At 46.0% G+C, this 20,141-nt stretch overlaps 1 long non-coding RNA gene across 1 annotated transcript in view; it reads right to left on the bottom strand.

Moving 5' to 3' along the window:
- Positions 1 to 16,252, bottom strand: part of LOC308490849 — a 42,941-nt gene extending 26,689 nt beyond the window's left edge. Inside the window, exons 1-2 of the long non-coding RNA XR_013992267.1 lie at positions 16,049 to 16,252; positions 6,848 to 7,063 (exon numbers count right to left, since the gene is read on the bottom strand). This is a non-coding gene — a long non-coding RNA (uncharacterized lncRNA). The remainder of the gene's footprint in view (positions 1 to 6,847; positions 7,064 to 16,048) is intronic.
- Positions 16,253 to 20,141: the final 3,889 nt, after the last annotated feature.

Here is a 20,141-nt window from a genome sequence, read left to right as displayed (position 1 = left end):
CAAAGTCATACAGCAAGTTAGTGGCAGAGCCAAAACTAGAAATGGCAACCGTGAGAATTGGAAGGGAGCTTCGAGGTCAGTAGGTCAGCCTTTTCCAAGGTAACGCCACTCGGACAAGAAGGATTCTATTGTTAGACATTTGAAAAATGCTGGATTAAAGAAAGCTGTACAAAGTTCATTATCAGAAAACTTCTCAGAGCGCTTAACACACAGCAGTTCTTTGGCCACTCCAATAGAACCCTCCAGGGTGCCCACATGAGTTCATCACAGAACCCCTTGAAAAACATTAACACCCATTAACACCCATCTCCCTGCTCCCTAGTAGAGAAATGCTATAGCTTAGATACAGTCCTAGATGTTTTTCGTAAAGGAACCTTATCGATATATTAAATAGTATGATTTTAAAAACTATACTACCGAATTCTGTTTCTGGTATATAGAAAGACAATGACTTTTTTTTCATAATTTCTTTTCTCTTTTTTTTTAAAGTAGGAAATATTACAAACATGCAGAAAAATGTAGAGAATAATATACTGAATGCTGATGTACCCATCACTCAGCTTTGTCAAATCCTACTGCATGACCCTATATTTACTAGATTCTTCTTTTTTAAATGAGAAATGAAACATTACACTTAGAGTTGCCACCCCCAGTGGCCCTCCCTAAGCTCATCGCCCTGCCACCTTTTTCACAGGTGACCACAGTCACCATTTGGGGTCTATCACTGCAACATGTTTTCATACATTTCCTATACATAATTACATAAACAGTATGTAAAATTATTTTGCATATCTGGAAAATTTTACATGGGATGTTGTACCTATCCTTTAGCAACTTCCTTTTACTCACTTTTACTCACTCATATAATAGCTTTTTGGATCTTCTCATGTTGATAGAGGTAGCACTAGGTCACTCTTTTTTTTTCTTCCCTTTTTTTTTTTTTGTAATTGGGGAAGGGGAACAGGACTTTATTGGGGAACAGTGTGTACTTCCAGGCCTTTTTTTTCCAAGTCAAGTTGTTGTCCTTTCAATCTTAGTTGTGTCAATCTTAGTTATGGAGGGTGCCATTCAAGCTTCAAGTTGTTGTCCTTTCAGTCTTAGTTGTGAAGGGCACAGCTCAGCTCCAGATCCAGTTGCCATTGTTAGTTGCAGGGGCGCAGCCCACCATCCCTTGCGGGAGTCGAGGAATTGAACCAGCAACCTTGTGGTTGAGAGCCCACTGGCCCATGTGGGAATCGAACCGGCAGCCTTCTGAGTTAGGAGCACGGAGCTCTAACCGCCTGAGCCACCGGGCCGGCCCCCGGTCACTCATTTAAAATGCCGTGTATGAATATCTCAAGTATATTTATTCTGGTTTTTGACAGTGGAGTTGCTGCCAGTTTTTCACTATTTTAAACAATGCTACAAAGAATGTTCTTATACCTGTGGGTGAGAGTTTCTCTAGGGTACTTTATAGGAGTTGCGTTTCTGGCTCTCAGACAATGGGCGTCTTCACTTTGATGAGATATTGGTAAATGACTCTCTCTTGCCCACCAACTGCCATTTGAGTCAGTTGTGTCGAGGAATTCCGGTTGCTCCGGTTGCAGCACTTGATTCTGAAAGATGATGAGTGTGTGTAAAAGGAGAATTTGCATTTCTCCTGTTACTAGAGAGGGAGAGGCCCTTCTGTCATTTGAGTTTCCTCTGTGAGTCTGCTTGTTTATAGCCATTGCCCATTTTTCTACTGCATTATTTACCTTTTCTTATCAATTTGAAGGAGTTACTTATTCTTTTTTTTTATAGTTTTTATTGGGGAATATTGGATAACAGTGTGTTTCTCCAGGGCCCATCAGCTCCAAGTCATTATCTACAATCTAGTTGTGGAGGGCGCAGCTCACTGGCCCATGTGGGAATTGAATCGGCAAGCCTGTTGTTCAGAGCTCGCTCTCTATGCAACTGAGCCATCCAGCTGCCCCAGGAGTTACTTATTCTTGATGCAAATCCTTTTTCAGTTATATTTGTAGAAAATACTTTTGATCAGTCTGTAGCTTGTCTCTTCATTGTCTTTAGAGAATCTTTTGTTGTACAGAAGTTTACAACTGTAATATAGTTACATTTTATTTAAATAATAAGTAAGGTCATTCAATTTAATATTCTTTTCCATTATGGAGTATCTTGCCCTTCAAATCTTCCAGTGCCCTGAGATCATACAGATATTAGCTAAGTATTTTCTATAAGTTTCATTTTTCAGTTTTCATATTTAGGTCTTTATTCCATAGGAAACTATTTTTGTGCATAGTATGAAATAGAGATGCCATTACATTTTTCTTCAGATGGATAGCCAATCGGGCCAGCACCATTTATTAAATAGGACATCGTTTCTTGACTAATGTGCAATGCCATCTCATTTATCCCATTTTCAAATACATGTAGATCTGTTTCTAGGCTCTCAATACTGTCCCACTTATCAATCTCTAGTAGCCACGTTTAAACAATTAAAAAAAAAAGAGGTGTGTGAATCTACAATTATACCAAAATAAAAGTCCAAAAGGGAACAGATAAAATTATTTAATGTTCTATTTAACCCAATAGATCTAAAATATTATCATTTCAACATCTAATCAATAAAAATAATTAATGAGATATGTTTCATTCTTTTTTACACAAGGTCTTCAAAATACAATGTATATTTTACACTCACAGCACATCTCAATTTGAACTGGTAACATTTCAAATGCTTGAGGGCCCCATGTGGCTCGTTGTTACCATATAGGAAGGTGCAGTTACAGCTTTATATATTGTAGACCTATGCCCTCCTTACACTTGTTCTTCAACATCATCATGTCTCTTTTCTTTGTTCATATAAATTTTAGGATGAGGTTGAACGAGGGACAATAAAGATTGGAGACCACTGGCATATTTGTCTCCCCCACTGGACTTCAATAAAGACACCTAGCCTATTTTGAGTGTTTATAGTTTACCAAGTGGCTTTGTGTTATTGGGCTATTAATTGGAATTTCATTGAATTTATTGATTCATTTGGGAATAATTGACATCTTTACATAATGAGTCATTCTGCCACGAACATGATACATTTATATAGGTCTTCATTTATATAGGCCTGCTTTTATGTTTTCCAATAAAGTTTGGTAATCTTAACACATGAGATTACATAAGGTCTTTTGTAATACCTAAGGTCTTTTGTTAGATTGCTATCATAGTTTTTAATTAAATCTTCTCACTTGTTCATGTTAGTGTATACAAACCAAATGCTTTTAATATATTCAAAATGTATCCATCCACCTTGTTAAATTCTGTTATTAGATCTTTTTTTAATTTCTTGTCTTATTGCATTGCTAGGGCCTCCAGTAAAATATCAAACAGAAGCAGTAATAATGAGAATATCAGATAGGGTTTAGTTTGTCTGAGGAGCTAAGACACCAAATAGCAATAGCTTAAACAAGATAGAAGATTATTCCTGAGTTATGTAAAAATCCAGAGGTAGGCAGTCTAAGGTTAGTATGGAAGCTCTTCCCCAAGGCGGTCCTCAGGGACCCAGGCTCCTTCAAGCTACTGTTTTTCCACCCCCACGAGGTCTTCATCTCATGGTCCAAGATGGCTGCCAGAGCTCTAAACCACATATTCACGTTACAGGTAGAAAGATGGAGCAAGAGACAAAGAGGAAAAGGGAGTAAAAGTCATGTTCCAGCTGTCTTTTAAGAAAAGTTCCTGGAAGCTGCCAAACTACATCTCTGATTATATTTTATTGGCCAGAAGCTATTCACATGCATGGTCTCACCTAGCTTCAAAGGAAGGCTCGAGATAAGTCTGTTGGTGGGCATCGCTGTAGAAGAACCAGAGGTTCTATTACACAGAAAGACAGGGAGACTAGATAACAGAGAACAACTCACAGCTTCTGTCCCAGTGGGCAACCCTACTTTATTCTGGACTTTAAAGGGACACTTTAACCTTTTTAAATGTAATAGCTGCTATAGCTTTTGGGTAGGTCATGATATTCAGTTTTAAAAAGTTTCTTTTAAGTAAGCTAGAATTTTATTTTTGTTTTTAATTTACAATTAATGTTGAATTGTCTTAACTTTTTTTGTGCATCTACAGAGATAATCACATTTTTTCCTCCTTTAGTCCTCTAAGTTATTGATAGATTTTCTAATATTAAAACATTCTTGCATTCCTGGAATCAGCCTAACTTGGCCAGGATGCAGTATATATATTTTATACATTGTTGAAATTTTTAAAAATTGTAGTAAGAGAGCCATCACATAAATTTACCACTTTAGCCATTTTAAGGGTATAATTCAGAGGCAGTAGATAGATTCACTGTTATACAGTCATCTCAACCATCTAGCTCTTGAATCTTTTTCATCTTCCCTGAATCTCTGTATTCATCAGAAAATAACTCTTCAGTCCTCCCTTCCTCCAGCCCCTGACAACCACCCTTTTACTTTCTGTCTCTATGAATTTGACTACTCTAGGTACCTCCTGTAAGTGGAATGATACAGTATTTGTCCTTTTGTGACTGGCTTATGTTAAAGTCCTCAAGGTTCATTTATGTTGCAGCATCTATCAGAATTTCCTTCCTTTTTAAGACGGAATAATATTCCACTGAATATTGATACCACACTTTGTTTTTCTGTTCATCTGTCAATTGACACTTGGGTTGCTTCTACCTTTTGGCTATTGTGAATAACGTTGCTATGAAATAGATGTAAAAATATGTCTTTCCGACCTGGCTTTCAATTCTTTTGTGTATATACCCCAAAAGTGGAATTGCTGGATCATAGGGTAACTCTGTTTTTAAATTTTTATGGAACTGCCATACTGCTTTCCACCGTGGATGCATTATTTTAATTCCCATCTCAGTGCAGGATTCCAGCTTCTCCACATCCTTGTCAACACCTACCCATTTTTTAAAAAAATATCCATCCTGATGAGTATGAAGTGGTATCTTTTGTTTTGCTGTTGTTTTGATTTGCATTTCCCTAATGATCAATGATGTTGAGCATCTTTTCATGTCCTTCTTGGTAAATTGTAGATCTTTGGAGAAATTTCTATCCAAGTCCTTTGCTCATTTTAAAATTGGGTTGTTTATTTTTTTATTGTTGAGTGACAGGAGGTTTTATATATTCTGGATACTAACCTTTTATCAGATATATATTAGTAAATATTTTCTCCCATTACATGGGTTGCCTTTTCACTCCGTTGATAGTATACTTTTGTGCACAAAAGTTTTTAATTTCTATGTACTTCAATTTATCTATTTTTTCTTTGGTTGTCTGTGCTTTTGGTGGCATATCCAAGAAGTTGGACTCTTGGATATTCAATGTCATAAATATTTTCTCCTATGTTTTCTTCTAAGAATTTTATAGTTTTAGTTCTTATGTTTAGATCTTTAACCCATTTTGTGTTAATTTTTGTATGTGGTGTAAACTAAGAGTCCAATTTCATTCTTTTGCATGTGGCTATCCAGTTTTCCCAACGTGAATTTGGGTTTTTTTTAAAGATTTTTATTAAAATATAGTTAACATACACTATTATATTACTTTCAGGTGTACACCATAGTTATTCAACATGAATTTGGTTTTGATTGTATTTTATGTAAGACTCTTGCACCGGGGAGACGCTCCTTTCATTCAACCTCTGACCCATTGTTAGAATCCTATCTCCATCCTCCCTGACATTCAGCTTGGCCTTGATACTCCCAGTGATAGGGTACTCCCGACTTAATAGAGCAGCTTTCCCCCTGGTAGAGCTATTATATTTGGTAGGAAAATCGTCTCCATTTTGAGCAGAAACCTTCCTCCCTGCAACACCCATTTGTTGGTCCTGGTTTGTGCTCTGGTACTATAAGAATTGGTCAGTACTCTTTTCCAAAGGAGAGTACTTTGAATTCAGTAAATAACACAACTGCATGCTGGGTTTGTAAGATATATCACATTTTCTCCACAAAGCAATCAATGACACAGGACACTGGGCTAGAGGTCTGGGTACCTGCCGCCGAATAGAACCTCTAGGACGTGGTCATGTCTCCGGCCGCTAGAGCAACTCTTCCCCTCCACACTGGCTTTTAACCAATGTGTGGGATTTTTTTTTTTTCCTTTTCACTGAATTCAAACATCTCCCCAAAGGCATCTGGAGCTTGATCCTGTCATTATTTTAGAGCTAACACCTGTCTAAGCCTCAGTGCGCCAGCACAGTTCTAAGCCCTTTCTGTAGATTAATGCAAACAATTCCCACAACAACCCAATGACATACAATCATTATCGTCCCTAGTTTGCAAAATAACAGAGTAGTTAAATAACTCGCCCAAGATCCCAGAGGTAGTCCATAGCACAACCAGAATTCAGGCCCAGAAATTCAGGCCCCACAATTTGTGCTCTCAACCTCTATATGATGCTGTCTGCAAACACCTCATAATCTCAGCCAGCTTTTGGGGATCCAAAACATTGACACACACTTAGGTACCTCTTTTTATTTACTTATTTATTTTTAAGAAAGAGAGGTAAGACCAAGGGCCCAGAGACTTTGAAAGACAACAGTATGAAGGCAGAATATAATAGTTTTTTCATTCTGTTTGTTTTCCCATTGCTTCCTACTTATGGTGTTTCACGTGGTAGTGATAAAGTTTCCTTCTAAAATAAATCTAAGTTAAAATAAGTGAGTTGCTATAAGAAAAACGTTAGTAGCTTAGGTGGTGTTCAGATACGACAGAAATCATAATGGTCATAGGAAGACCAGTGAAGCTTTAGAAAGACCGTGTTCGGTCAAGTTAGCTGAGGCTATACTGCAGTGACAAAAAACGCCCCAAGTCTCAGCGGCTTACCACAATGGACATTTATTGCTCACTTACAGTACTTGTCCGTCATAGGTCGGCAGGGTGCTCTCCTCATCCTGGTGAGTTCTTATCTACACTTGTTCCCACCACAACTGCAGCACTGGCTCTTAAACTTCTGCCCAGGTGTGACACAGATTGTTTCTGCTCACATTTCATTCGCCAAGACAAGTCACATGGTCACATCTAACTTCAAAGGTGACAAGAAAGCATAAATATCATCCTGCCATGTGCCTGAAAGAAGAGAAATGGAATAGTTGAGAACAGCCCACAGAGAGACTGTGAGTAAAGGAGTCTGAAAGATGGGTCTAGAAAGGTAGACCGAGTCATGACTCATTGGATTGTCTTTGACCACTGTGACCAGCCCCACCACAGCACCTGTTCTCAGAGAAGGGACTGTGGTTCCCCAGGGAGAAGACAGTCTGACAACACCATTCTGTTAAGCTGATACTTCTCCCAGGCAGTACCTCAGGGTTCATTTTGGTTGGGGGTGCTGTTATTTCACAAGCAGGTTCAGCTGAACTGTGGCCAGCATTTGTTTCTTCCCTGATGGTAGATGAGGCAGTTTGGATTTCGGCTGAGCCAGGATTTTGTTCTGTCACTAAGTTTGAAGAGATATCCAGAGATGGGTAATTGGAAAGGAGAGAAATTCAAGGAGAAAGTCTAAGGGAGATGGGAGCCTCACCCAGTGCTGTTATCTGGTTCTCAGGGAGGCTCCCTGAAAGAGTTTTCGAAGTGGGGTCTGAGGGCCCCAAGTATCAGAAGCATCCTGGAAGCTCATGAAATGTGTGATGCCTGGGCCCACTGTTGACCCTGGAGCCTGGAGGTCAGGCCTGAGGCATCTGAATTTTGAATAATGACAGCAGATGATTGTTGTGGATGCTGGAAATTGAGACACAGAATTATAGGAGAAAATTTCCTGTAAGTCTAGAGGCCTAACACAGTGGTTCTCAATTAGGGGTGATTTTTGAACCAAGGGACATTTGGCGATGTGTGCAGATAGTTTTGGCTGTCATAACTTGGGGGGCAGGTGTTACTGGTATCTAGTGGGTTGAGGCCCAAGATGCTGCTAAACATCTTACAATGCACAGGACAGCCCAGTGCCTACCACAAAGAATTCTCCATCCGAAAATGTCAGTGCCGAGGTTGAGAAACCCTGGTTAACCAGTGTTTGAACCCTCCCAAATGTCGAAGCACATATGATTTTTCCTCTCCTCTATTTATTTTACTTTCTAATTTTTCTGCTGTAAGCATAGAATCCTTTTCATTGAAAATCTAGTACGTATTCAGCGTTTCATGCATATTATATCAGTTTCTCCTCAAAAATCTTTTCAGTCATTCATCCAACAAATATCTATTAAGCACCTATTATGCCATGTGTTTCATTTTAAACTGTTCAAGATGTGGGGTGCACCTTGGGGAATACAACAGACAAGGGTTATCTCCTTAATGGGGTGGAGGAGATGTGCAAAGGCCCTGAGACAGGAAAGAAAAACAAACAAAAAGGCTAGTGTGGCTGGGCTAGGGGTGAATGAAAAGAAATGAGGTTGGAAATGTAGAGAAATAGAAACAAGGTCAGACAGGCCTCATAGTCCATAGGAAGTTTGACTTTTACATTTTGTTATAAATGCACAGAAAGCTGTAAAAGTTTAACTTTTACAACTGATCCAGTCTGTTTGTACGAGATCATCTCTGGCCCCTGGGTGAAGAGTGGATGGTAGGGGACCCAGAGCGGAGGAACAAGAGAAGTGAACAGACTTTTGCAGGCGTGGAGAGTTGATGGTGAGGGCGCCAAGGTTGGCTGTGGTGGACATGAAAGGATGAGGAAAATTGGAGAGACTGTCAGAGGTGGCAAGAACTGGTTTATCTGATGAGCTCAGGGGGATGGGAGGAAGAACAGAAAGATGGTGACTTCCAGGATTTTGGCTGTTCAAGATGTGGGAGGATGGAATATGACAATTAACATAGGTATTATTATCCTTTTCTTTTAAAGACTGAGGAAGGCTAGTGAATTGCCCTACTTTACAAAGTTAGTAAGAGGACTCCAATTCAGGTGTGTCTAACTCCAAAGGTCATACTTTTCCCACTCTCCCGGAACCAAACGTTAATTTTCATAATGGGGAGTAGGCTATTTAATGCTATTACTGTCATTAAATAATAAGATATATAAATACCCCTGAATGCAAACGTGAGATTCCACACGGAGCCAGCATAAAGCCTGGGATCCTCTTTAAAAGGTCCTGCCCCGTTGCTACTGGGTGTTGGGGATATAAATTTCATAGATGGGTGGAATGGCAGGCCTTGGGGTGCCTTGAGGTGCCGGCCTTGGGGAACTGGTTTTTAAATCTCGCGTTCGATTTGCTCAGTGGCCACGTGCTGGTGTGTGATTGGAGGGAAGTCCGCTTGCCCCTTACCTAAACCCAGCAAGTTGAGGTCTGTACTGATGTCCAGCTGTCTTCCACTGGGTTTGGAGCGAAGTAGTCCGTCTGGCCTGTGATTGGTGGCATTGTAATACGACCTTCGCTGTGATTAGTAATGCACGTGTGGTTCTTTAAAAGTTTCTGCGAGCCATTTCCTGCATTGGCCACTACGAGGAGCCCAAGACGCGCGAAACTCTGTGCCGCGACGCCTCTGAGCGGCTTTCTCCCCGACGTCCTCTGGCTCTTTGCGGCGCCCCAGGGCAGCCGCGGGGACAGGAGTAGGGGTGGGGGTGACGATGTCAGGGCTCCCAGCTCCTGCCTGCCCAGGTGTCCACGCTTCGCCGCACAGGCCCTGTGGCCCCTGTCTCTGGCTCTCAGCCCCACAGACGACATTGGCTGCCCAAGGGGTGGGGCTGCGGGTTCGCGAAGGTTGGTGAAGGCCCCGATCCAAATTACAAAATTGTGGAGTCTGTCAAGTGAGACTCCGCACCCCGCCTCCCTCCCTCGGCTGCGCCCTCTGCCCGCCTCTGAGTTCTTCTCTCAAGTTTAACAGCCACCATGTCCTTTAGGATCCCCAAAGGACTTTAACAAAGCAGCATCTCACTGGAGCTTAGAGCTGTCCCATGAGGGTAAAGGCCACTAGCTCAGAGATCACCTATCCGAGATGCCCCCGGTGTCTGTCCCCAGGCACTGTCTCATCATGCTGTCTCGTCTTAACCACTATTTGAGATTCTCTTCTTTTTTATTTAATTACTTGCTTACTGATTGTATCTACCGCACCTCCCCATCAAAATGTAAGCTCTGTGAAGGAGGGAATAGGGTGGACCAGTTACATTTGAACTTAAGGCTAAACAATAGAAATGTTTCAAATGTAAGTATGTCCCATGCATTATTTGGTACATACTTTATACTAAAGGAATTATTCATTGTTTATCTGAAATTCAAATTTAATTGGATAGTCTGTGTTTTTATTTGCTCAAACACCCACAACAGTGTACATGGAAAGTGCTGGATAAATGTTGAATGATTGGATGGACAAATTCCTTTCTTCATTCATTCATTCATTCATGTATTCATCCAACCCATTATATTAAGTGCCAGCTGGGTCCTGGGAACATAAGGGTAAAACGGGACACAGTCCAATGGGGAAGGCAGGCAAATAACCAGTAACCACCATTTGATTAAACTTGTATGATTTAAAGCGCTGGGGACTGTGGGAGCACAGAGAAGGAGCCCTGACCCTGTCTGAGCCAGCAGGACTGCCCAATGGGAGAAGACTAAGATGGGACTTGGACGATGAGGATTTGAAGAGGCATGTGTGATAGCTGCTGTGGACAGAAGGTCTGGCATGAGCAAAGTCCAGAGACAAGGCAGGGGCTGTGAGATTCTGAAAGTGGCAAGTGGCTGGGGGTGGGGGCAGATGTGCAGTGTGGATGGGGCTCAGAAAGAGGTGAGAAGGAGACTCACATTCACTGAGCATCAGTACTTACCAGTCAGGCATAATAGTGATTTGTGCCCATTATATAGATGAGGAAACTGAGGCTCAGAGAAGTGAAATGCCTGGGCTAGGTTTACAGTCTGGAAAAAGCCTAGCTTCATATTCAGGTCTGACAGACTCTGAAGCTTGCACTCTTCTGGAAAAGCCTCTGGGTTAAGGATTATCACCCCAATTGGAGAATGAAGAAACTGAGGCCGAGAAAGGTGACAGGGTGCTCCCTGTGAGTATGGCTCTGTCTAGTTTAACAGGAGAACACTGAAGCAGTATGAGGGGTATGGTTTATCTCAAGCCCTCCAGAGAGACAACAGGAGGGCCAGGGAGTCCAGGAGTCCAGGCCACTGTGTCTCCCACTCCTATTTGGGTTGGCTCTCTAGGACTCCCTTGCTGAGGCCTGGGCTGGATGGGTCCTGGGCTGGTCTGCAGTTACCATGGAGACTGCCTCCCACCATCCCTGAAATCTCATTGTGACCAGCTTTAAGAGATTAACTCTGCCCGGCAGCTCTCACAGGGTCTCCGATGCCTGGGTGGCAGTGGGAGCTCCCTCAAGGATGAAAAGGTTGCTCACTGTGCGGGATCCCACAGCACCAGGAGGAGGAGGTCAGACTAGGGCCAGGGCTTCCCCCGGGACCGCCCAGGTATGGTCCTGACTCCACACCTACCTGGAGAGGAAGACAGGGTGGCGGGAGAAACTCGCAGGACCAAGGGATGGAGTCCGGATTTGGGAGCAGTATAGTGACCTTGTACCCCCAGTCCCCACCCCTGGAGTATCCAGGGCCTTATGGGGCTGACCCCATTCTGATCAGGGCAGGATTCAGATTTCCTCAACAAGGTGAGGGGGAGCCTCACAGAGTCTTTTAGGGGTACTCTAAAGCTACCTAAAGACCAGCTACCTAATAGCCTTCATTTTTGCTTTGGGGAAACTGAGACACAGAGAGGGAGAGTGACTTATCCAAGGTCAGTGAGTCAGTGTACTGAAGCAGGTCAAGAATCCAGAGGGAGACCTTAGGTGGCCAAAGCAGAAAACATTTGCTTAAAATGTCATCGTCCCCTCTGTCTTTAATTCCATATCCTCTTCTCTAACTTCCAAGCATGGAGACACCTCAGTCCCCTCTCTCCTCAACCTGTCCCATCAGCCACACTTCCCTTCCCTCCCTGCTTCCCTTCTTCTGCCCTCTTCTGCCACCCACATAGCCTGAGGCTGGCAGAGAGTTCCTGGCAGTCTCCACTCTGCTGGAGGGCATGGCCACCAGGACCTACCTGCCCCATCCAGGGGACATCCCCTCACTGGATTACTATCTGAATGACTTTAAACATTTTTCTTTCCTGCTTTAGCCCTTCTGTGACTTTGGACAGCCCACTCCCACCCCACCTCCTGCCAGGCCTGCCCTGGAGAGATTTAGGCCAGGCTCCAAAGCTCTCTGTCAGGCTTCCTGGAAGGCCACACTGGAGCAGGGGGACAATCATTGCCTCTGGAGCCAGGGAGAGAGAGCTCAAATACCATTGACTCAGCAATCTGAGCCTCAGTTTCCTCACCGGTAAAGGGGGCAATCACCTTTCTTTCCTCAAAGCTTGCTTGCAACTGTTACTGAAAAATCTGTAGGCTATGCTATTCCATGAGCAAAGCAAGGGTAGAACAGTGTAAGGGTGGGGTGATAACATAGGCTCTCAGATGCTGCCTACTCTGCACACGTGTAAAGAAAACTTGGCTGATACATAAGAAAGTAAGCGAACTGGTTACCTGTGGTGAAGAGGGGAATGGACTCGTGGACAGGAGACAGGCAGAAGCAAGACTGCTCAAAGTGCAGCTTTTATATTGTTTTGACTTTTGAACCATGTGAATGTAGGACCAATTCAAAAATAAATTTAAAATTTTTAACCAGTTAGGAAAAAATATCAAATCATAATAATAATCATCACACATACCTCAATAATATGACAGGTATGCAGCCAAGATTGAGACCCACACACTAGAACTTGACTGAAGGAGTAGAGAAAACCTGACTCCGCGTCTCTGAATCCATGGGCCCTTATGTGTAAGTCAATCTCCTTTTGTCAGTAGCACAATAATGGTCATTGGTACCAGGAATCAGGAGCTCCCCACATGCTGGCCACAGTACAGGCACTGTCTAAATATCGCATTGAATCGGTATTCTGACTCTAGGAGGAAGCTGTCATTGTCCCCATTGTACAGATGGGCAAACTGAGACTCACTGAAATTGCAAGCTAGTAAGTTGTAGAGCTTGGATGCACATCTCGGTCTTTCCAGCTCCAAATTCCAAGCCCTCCTACTTACAGTGGGTCTCAATCATGGTTGAACATCAGAATCACCTGGGAACTTTTTACTGATGCTCCTCACCCACCCCACCCCTAGCCCAAGATTTGATCATCAGTCTGTGATGGGCCTGGGCATCAGTATTTTTGAAAGGCCCCAAGTGATTCTAATTCACCATCAGAGTTGAATCTCTGCTGTATGGTAGACAACTTTTCAAATGGGAAACCAAAATCAGAGAAGGAAATGACCTTGCCCAAGGTCACACAGGGGCTGGAAATAGCGGGAGCAGGATTCACACGGAGCCTTTGTGAAAATAAGTAAAATATGCACCCCCCCACAAGAGCAGGGCCTGGGTCAGGCAGGGCCTCCCTGTCATCCTTCAGGCCCCACAGGGGCTGGGCAGGCCCCATCTAACTCTCAAGGTCACTTCTGCAGATAAAGTCAGGATCATAACCAGGAGCAAGGAACATAAACAGGACAGCAACAGCCACAGTTTCAGCCCAGAAGTCACAAGCCACGTGGCAGGAGGCAGCCTGCAGGGACACCCTGCCCACACAGACCTAAGTCCTTCTGGCTTCCTTCCTGATCACTTTCCAGATCATACTCTCTATTTTAACTCTTTTTTTTTTATCGGGGAATATTGGGGAACAGTGTGTTTCTCCAGGGCCCATCATCTCCAAGCCGTTGTCTTTCAATCTAGCTGTGGAGGGCACAGCTCAGCTCCAAGTCCAGTTCCCATTTTCAATCTTTAGTTGCAGGGGGTGCAGCCCACCATCCTATGCAGGAATTGAACCGGCAACCTTGTTGCTGAGAGCTCGCGCTCTAACCAACTGAGCCATCCGGCCGCCCCTCTACTTTAACTCGAGCCTGTGGTCAGTGTCACCCACAATGCCCTGCTCTCTGGCCAGAGCAGCTTCCATGCCCTTCCACTGTCACCCACCATGTTCTCCACTTCTGGACGTTTCCTCTGCCACCTCCTCCAGGAATCCATCCATGACCTGACCACTCCAACCCAGAGATATGTCTTCCTTCTCCTGCCTTCCACCTTCACAGCCCATGCACAAAGCCCTCATGTACCTTGGGATGAAGCTTATTTTATTGTCTTACTGGCCAACGTTCATTGAACACTTGCTGTGAGCCAGCCCTGGAAGGGAAGGGTAACCTCAGGATTAGGAGCACAGACTCTGGAGCCAGACTGATCAGGGTGGAATGCCAACTCTTGTTTCTTATAAGCTGTGTGAGCATGGGCATATGACTCAACCTCTCTGTGCCTCAGTTCGGTAAAATGGTGATAAAAACATTGCCTACCTCACAGAGTGGTTGTGAGGATTAATGAGTTAACAAATGGAAAGACCACCCCTTCTAACCCCAACAGCTCTGTAAACATAGGCGTGGTTATCACTGCATGTATTTCAGTCCATTTCATCCTCACTACAACCCTGTGAGTTAGAGATTGTTAGTCCCAATTTACAGGTGAGGAAACGGAGGCACAGAGAAGTCGAGAGCCAGGCAGGGCTTGGCTTCTTTTTGTATGACCCGATGCCACTAGACAGACAACGTGGCTAAATGGGTTATAGCTTGGAGCCTCTGGTTTGCAACTGATGGCTGCTCCTCGAGGACCCACAGGACACAGGGCCAGGTGAATTTCCCTGAGCGAGGCTGTCCGATGTCAGGCATTACTCTGCTTCCAGCCAGCCCTGGCAGGGAGGCTGAACGGTGGAGGAGGGCGTTTCTGTGCCATCTCGTTCACTAATGTCCAGAACACATCACTGAGTCCCAGAGACAGCCCCTGCCTTCCCTGTCCTAGCTGGAGACCCAGGACACCTGGGGTGACCTTCTGTCCTTGGACGAGTCCCTTCCCGCCTCAGGCCTCCATCTCCCTATCTGTACAATGAGTGAGGGAATGAGTCTGGACCAGCAGTTCACAGTTCTCATTCTCTGCCGCGAGCTCAGCCTTTCAAATGACATATTAAGGAGCAGCACACCCGAGAGGCCGGCACTGGGTAAAGTGGGGCATGTCACACACTCCCTTGGCTCCTGGGAACCTCAGAACCCAGTCTGAAGCCCCAGGCCATCTCCTCCTGTCTTGGACACTGCAGGATTCTAGAATCCCGAGCTCAAAAGCTGCCGCTTCGCATCCCTGTTTGGAAAGCTTCCCCCCAGCTGCCTTTATCTCTCTTTGGCAACAGAGCAAATTTGCTCAGGACCCAGAGCAGGGGGAACAAGCAGACTGTTGACTCTTAAGCAAAACCTCCCCTTTGGAGGGCAAGCAGAGGAGGCCACTGGATGTGCGTGGGGAGGACAGCGGCCTCTTGCATAACCCGGGTGGCCTCCTGCCCACCCCGGCCTTTTCAGGGTTAGGGGTGAAGCAAACCGCAAACTCATGCCCAGTTAATTTTTTAAGGCAAAATCAACAGGCTCAGCAATGATTAGCAGGCAGGTAAGTTCGTCTTAATCGTGCTGAGGACAGGGAGGAAGGAGGCTTCTGAGGCCCAAGGATGGGGCTCAGTTATCAGTTAACCACATGAATGTTGTTTCCTTCCAAACCCCCTGGCCTTCAGCCCCGAGCTCCCTCATCTTCCTCTCAGAAGTACTTCCATGGCAACCTAGTGGCCATCCGTCACTGAGTGAACAAACACACCAGCATCCCATGTCTGAAGGAGGCAGTGCCAGGGCCCTCAGGGCTACAGAGGAGCAAAGGGGGCCTCAGAGCTTATGGCCTCCTTGTGAAGGCCAAGCTCCCCACCACTGCCGTGTGACCTTGAGCATGTCCCTTCTACCCTCTGGGGCTCAGCGAGGGCCCTGGGTCTATGGTTCAACCTCTACCCAGCTGCCAGTCCCCTGGGGGCTCAGGGTCTTTACCCCCAAATGTGGGGGTTAGCTGAGACACCTTTTCCCATCTTGAAGTTCTGTGAGATCATGATTGGATTAAGCCAATGTGGCCTGTACCCAGGTGAGGAAGGTGGTCGGAGTAGTGTTTTAGGAGTTCAAGGGGGAGAAAAGATGCCCAGGATACGGAGAAGGCCTACCTGGTATCTGCTGTCTGTATCCGCAAGCGTCAGATCCCAGCTCCTGGAAGAGGGCTGTCCTGTCAGGGGGAGGCAGGGGTCCCTGTGGGGGTGGGGTGAGGCTGCTGGGATAGCCTGGCAGACCCCAGTTGGCTCAGGACCCTTCCCCCCGGATCTTGGGAGCTGCCACAGGCGGCGTCCCTGGGCCTGCTGGCTGCCTGAACTGGAGTTTGGTCAGTGGTTGGGGACCTATATTGTGAGAAAGTTAGGACTTTGTCCACAAACTGGAATTTGAAATTTCAAAGGGGCGAAACTGAAGGGCCCTACCCCAGAGTGGAGATGGCTCTTGGCTTCTTTCCCCCACGACTTTTGTTCTTTGTCTTGATAAGTCCCTGGTTCCTGCACTGTTCCCTGGGCAGTGGGTGGGGGAGGAGAGACAGGAGATAGCGGGGTGGTGAGCACCCAGGGGAAGTGAAGACACCAAGCAGCCTGGGGGAAGGCAGAAGGTTTGGAGGATGCCTCTGAACTTGAATGTGCCCAGGACAGGCTCCTTCCCTTCTCAGATGCCTGAGCTCCCCAGCAATAACACGATGGTGGGCCCAGCGGCTCAGTGTTCCAGAATTCTGAGGGTTTTTTTCTGGGACTCCAGGAGGGAGGTAGCATGTAGGGGGTGAAGCCCTCAACTCTGGAGTCAGACTCAAGGTCAAATCACAGCCTCTCCTGTCCTGATCTGTATGGCCTTAGGGAAGTCACTTCAAGTCTCTGAGTCTCAGATCTGTAAAGTGGGACAGATAAACTGAGAAGAGTGGGAAGTTCTTAGCTCTGGGCCTAGCACAGAATCTCTCCAGCAACATTAGTTAGCCATTATTGCCATTTAAAGGAAAAATGATGTGGTTCAGAGCAGCAGTTCCCTTAGCCACTGTCCACACCAGGGGCTTGAGCACCCCATCCACAGCTGGGTCTGTGGCAACCCCTCCCCTGACACCGGGCTGCCAAGGGCAGTGCTATCAAAGCCACCTTTCCTTTCCTTCTGGGGCGAGACCTACGTTTCTGCACCTACAACATGAAGGAGTTGGACCTCTAGGTGAGTTCGGGGGTCAGTTGTTATGCCCTGGGAGCTGTTGCATGTTGAGCTGGGGTCTGACAGCCCAAGGGGGTGGGGCAGAGATAAAGAAGGGCTGCTGAGCCGATGGCACGGAGGCCAGGGTGTGGTCACGGCTGGGCATGCCGTCTCCAGGAGCTCTCCTGTGCAGGGGTCCTGATTCCGACAGATTATGTGGTCTGTGGGTCAGAGTCAACCACCAACGACAAGTGCTACTATTGCACCATTTACCTGCACTTGGTCATTTAATGCCCAACTGTCACTGTGAAGAAAGTATCAACCCATTTATCTGATGCCAAAACTAAGGCTGAGAGAGGTAGAACCTGAGGTCACGGGGTTTGGGAAGTTGACAGTGCCTGGATTTTGACCCAGATCTTTCTGATTTCTAGGTCTGTGGTTTATCTTCTAAGAGGTTGGGGGTGGGGGTGGGAAAGGAGGACTAGTTAGGCCCATTTTACAGGAGGAGAAACCCAGACTTCGAAATAATTTGCCTGAGAACACAGAGCCAGTAGATCTTATAGGTGGTGGGTTGTTTAGAGGAGGGACGTGTATCTAGAAGATATTCTTTGGGGTCAGCAAAGGGTGGGGTGAACCGTGTATATAATAGATGTAATTTATGGAGTTCATGAGTGGGTAGATTTACTTTTGGGGTAGGTTGTGATGGGTGGGACATGAATGGGGTACGAAATAGGTTTCTGGAAAGTGCTTCATAGACGGTGGGTCATGCGTGTTGTACACGTGGTTAAATGTGTCTGTCATGGTTTGTATACTTAGCAGCTTGTCACGTGCGGGCTGTCCACCTGGTAGTGCTTATATATGTACGTGGCATGACATAGCTCACCTGAGTTGATCATAGACCTTAGTTCATTCAAACTAAGATATCACTGTAGAGATTGAAAGATTGTTGTTTTTGTCACCGATTAAACTCTGACATGCCAACGATCACACTTCACTTTGGAAATGTGGAATGTGCCTCTTAGAATTGAGGAGATGCCCGTATGTATAGGCCACGTATTGCTGGGTTGTGAGAGGAGTCGCAGTGTGTGGCTTGTCATAGGTGCCAGACAGGTGGCCGGAGCTGGAGACAGCCCTTTGAGGCCCCTCCCAGAGCTGCTCCTCCGGTTCCTCTGTGTTTATCCTTTAGTAGGGTACCCAGCCCAGCTCAGCACAGCCCCCAAGGTCGCTGGAATCCCGATCGGATGTTCCCGGCAGGGGTGGGGGGGGGGCATGGGAGCAAGCAGTTAAAGTCTTCTCACTTCAGGCACTTATGAAATCTCAAAGTGTGAATTGTGGGGGGGCACGCTCCCTTCCTCAGGGTCTTGTCCTGACCAACAAACAAATGGGTCAGGATCTGCTCCCCATTGTACAGATGGGGAAATTGAGACCCTGAGAAAGATATGATTCAAACAGTTATCTGAATGGTGACAGAGCTAATTCCTAAACCCAGGTCTCTTGACGCCAGAAACAGCCTTTCTTCTCCTCCAGAACAATTGCTCCGCTCACCCCCACCCCAGTTATCTCCGCTGGGTTGGGGGAGGATGATGGAGGGGGGAGAACAAAGCTACACAGGGCAGAGAAAGGGCTACTAATAATTGAAAGAATATGAGGAGGGTGCCTTCACACACCCCTCAGACACATACCACCTCCTGCTCATTTGCCCACTCATTAATTCACCCACCCATTTCTCACTCACTCATTAATTCACTCTTTCACTAATCCATCCACTCATTAATTCACTCATTCACACATTAATTCACCCTGTCTCCAATTCACTCACTTTATGTTTCAGGGTGTCTTTGGGACTTTCCTGGGGTGAACGCCCCACTTAAAGAAAATGGAGTTCTCAGGGAACTCATTAATTCAGCCACCCAGTTACTCTCACTAATTCACCCCCTCACTCGTTAATTCACTCTCTCACTAATTCACCTGCTCTCGCCCACAGTGTTACCAAATCCTGCCACCCTGGTCCTTCCAGCCAGCAGAGGAGGACAGGCTCACAGGCCACCAAGTCCCTGGTCCTTCTAAACCTCTGCCCTTGATTTCTACCTTCCACCTTTCACCCTTACTTACTTCCCCAGCTAGATTGGGAGCTGTTGGAGGTGTCTGCAGAGAGCGCAATGAGGACTGGAGGGTGTGAGAACAGGATGAGCCATGAGCTGAAGGCAGGCAGGACTGGCTGCACGTTAGAGCCCAGTCTAAAAAGAAAATTCTGGGCCCTGTATTCAGAAATCATAAAGAATTTCAGCAACTGCAGAGCGTTAAACCAAGCACGGGACCCAAGTGTGGGGCTCTGTGCCACTGCTCAGGTGGGGCGTCCATGATGCTACCTCTGAGGGGAGGATATGGGTGTAGAGAAATGAGGGACACAGGAAGGGGGGCGAGGGAGCAGGAGAAGGGAAGGACACTTGTTAGGCGCTGCTGGGGTCTTACTGATGCCATCTCATCGAACACTCACACCACCTTGAGGCTGATTGTGCATTTTATAGAGGAGGAAACTGAGGCTAAGAGAATCATCTATGCCTAGTCACGATTAGTACGTGGTAGGCACCTTAAAAGTAAACCCAGGTCTGTGGGGTTGCATGCCTGTCTCTGCCAGTTCTGGGGGCAGGGTGGGGTGGGGAAACAGGAGGATGGGACAGGGAATGGGAGACAGTGTCTGTCTGGGCCTGAGCAGCTGGATGCTGTGTGGGCTGATGGTGGCCATAGGGGGGTTATGGGAGCTAGAGAGGGGAACCAGAAGTGAGTCTGGGCCTCCCAGACTTCCAGTCCATTCTGCCCCCAGGGGAGGTGGGCAAATGACAGGGAGCTCCCAGGACCGGGATCCAGACGATTGGTGTCTGGGGCCTGGGATTTAGGTTTTTATTCATGAGCCATGAGGCTCCCCCCAGTCCCATCCCAGAACTGAGGGTAGAAGTCAGTGATTTGGGAAGTCATTGAATTAGGGCGTCTTGGAGGTGGGCTGTCCGTGTCTGAGTGTGTCAGTTAGAATGCTTGACTTGGGGTGACAGTGAC

Source organism: Rhinolophus hipposideros, assembly GCF_964194185.1.
Source record: "Rhinolophus hipposideros genome assembly, chromosome: 22".
NCBI classification, from domain to species: Eukaryota; Metazoa; Chordata; class Mammalia; order Chiroptera; family Rhinolophidae; genus Rhinolophus; species Rhinolophus hipposideros.
The sequence above is the reverse complement of the archived record's forward strand: the minus strand, read 5'-3'. Positions and strand labels throughout refer to the sequence as shown.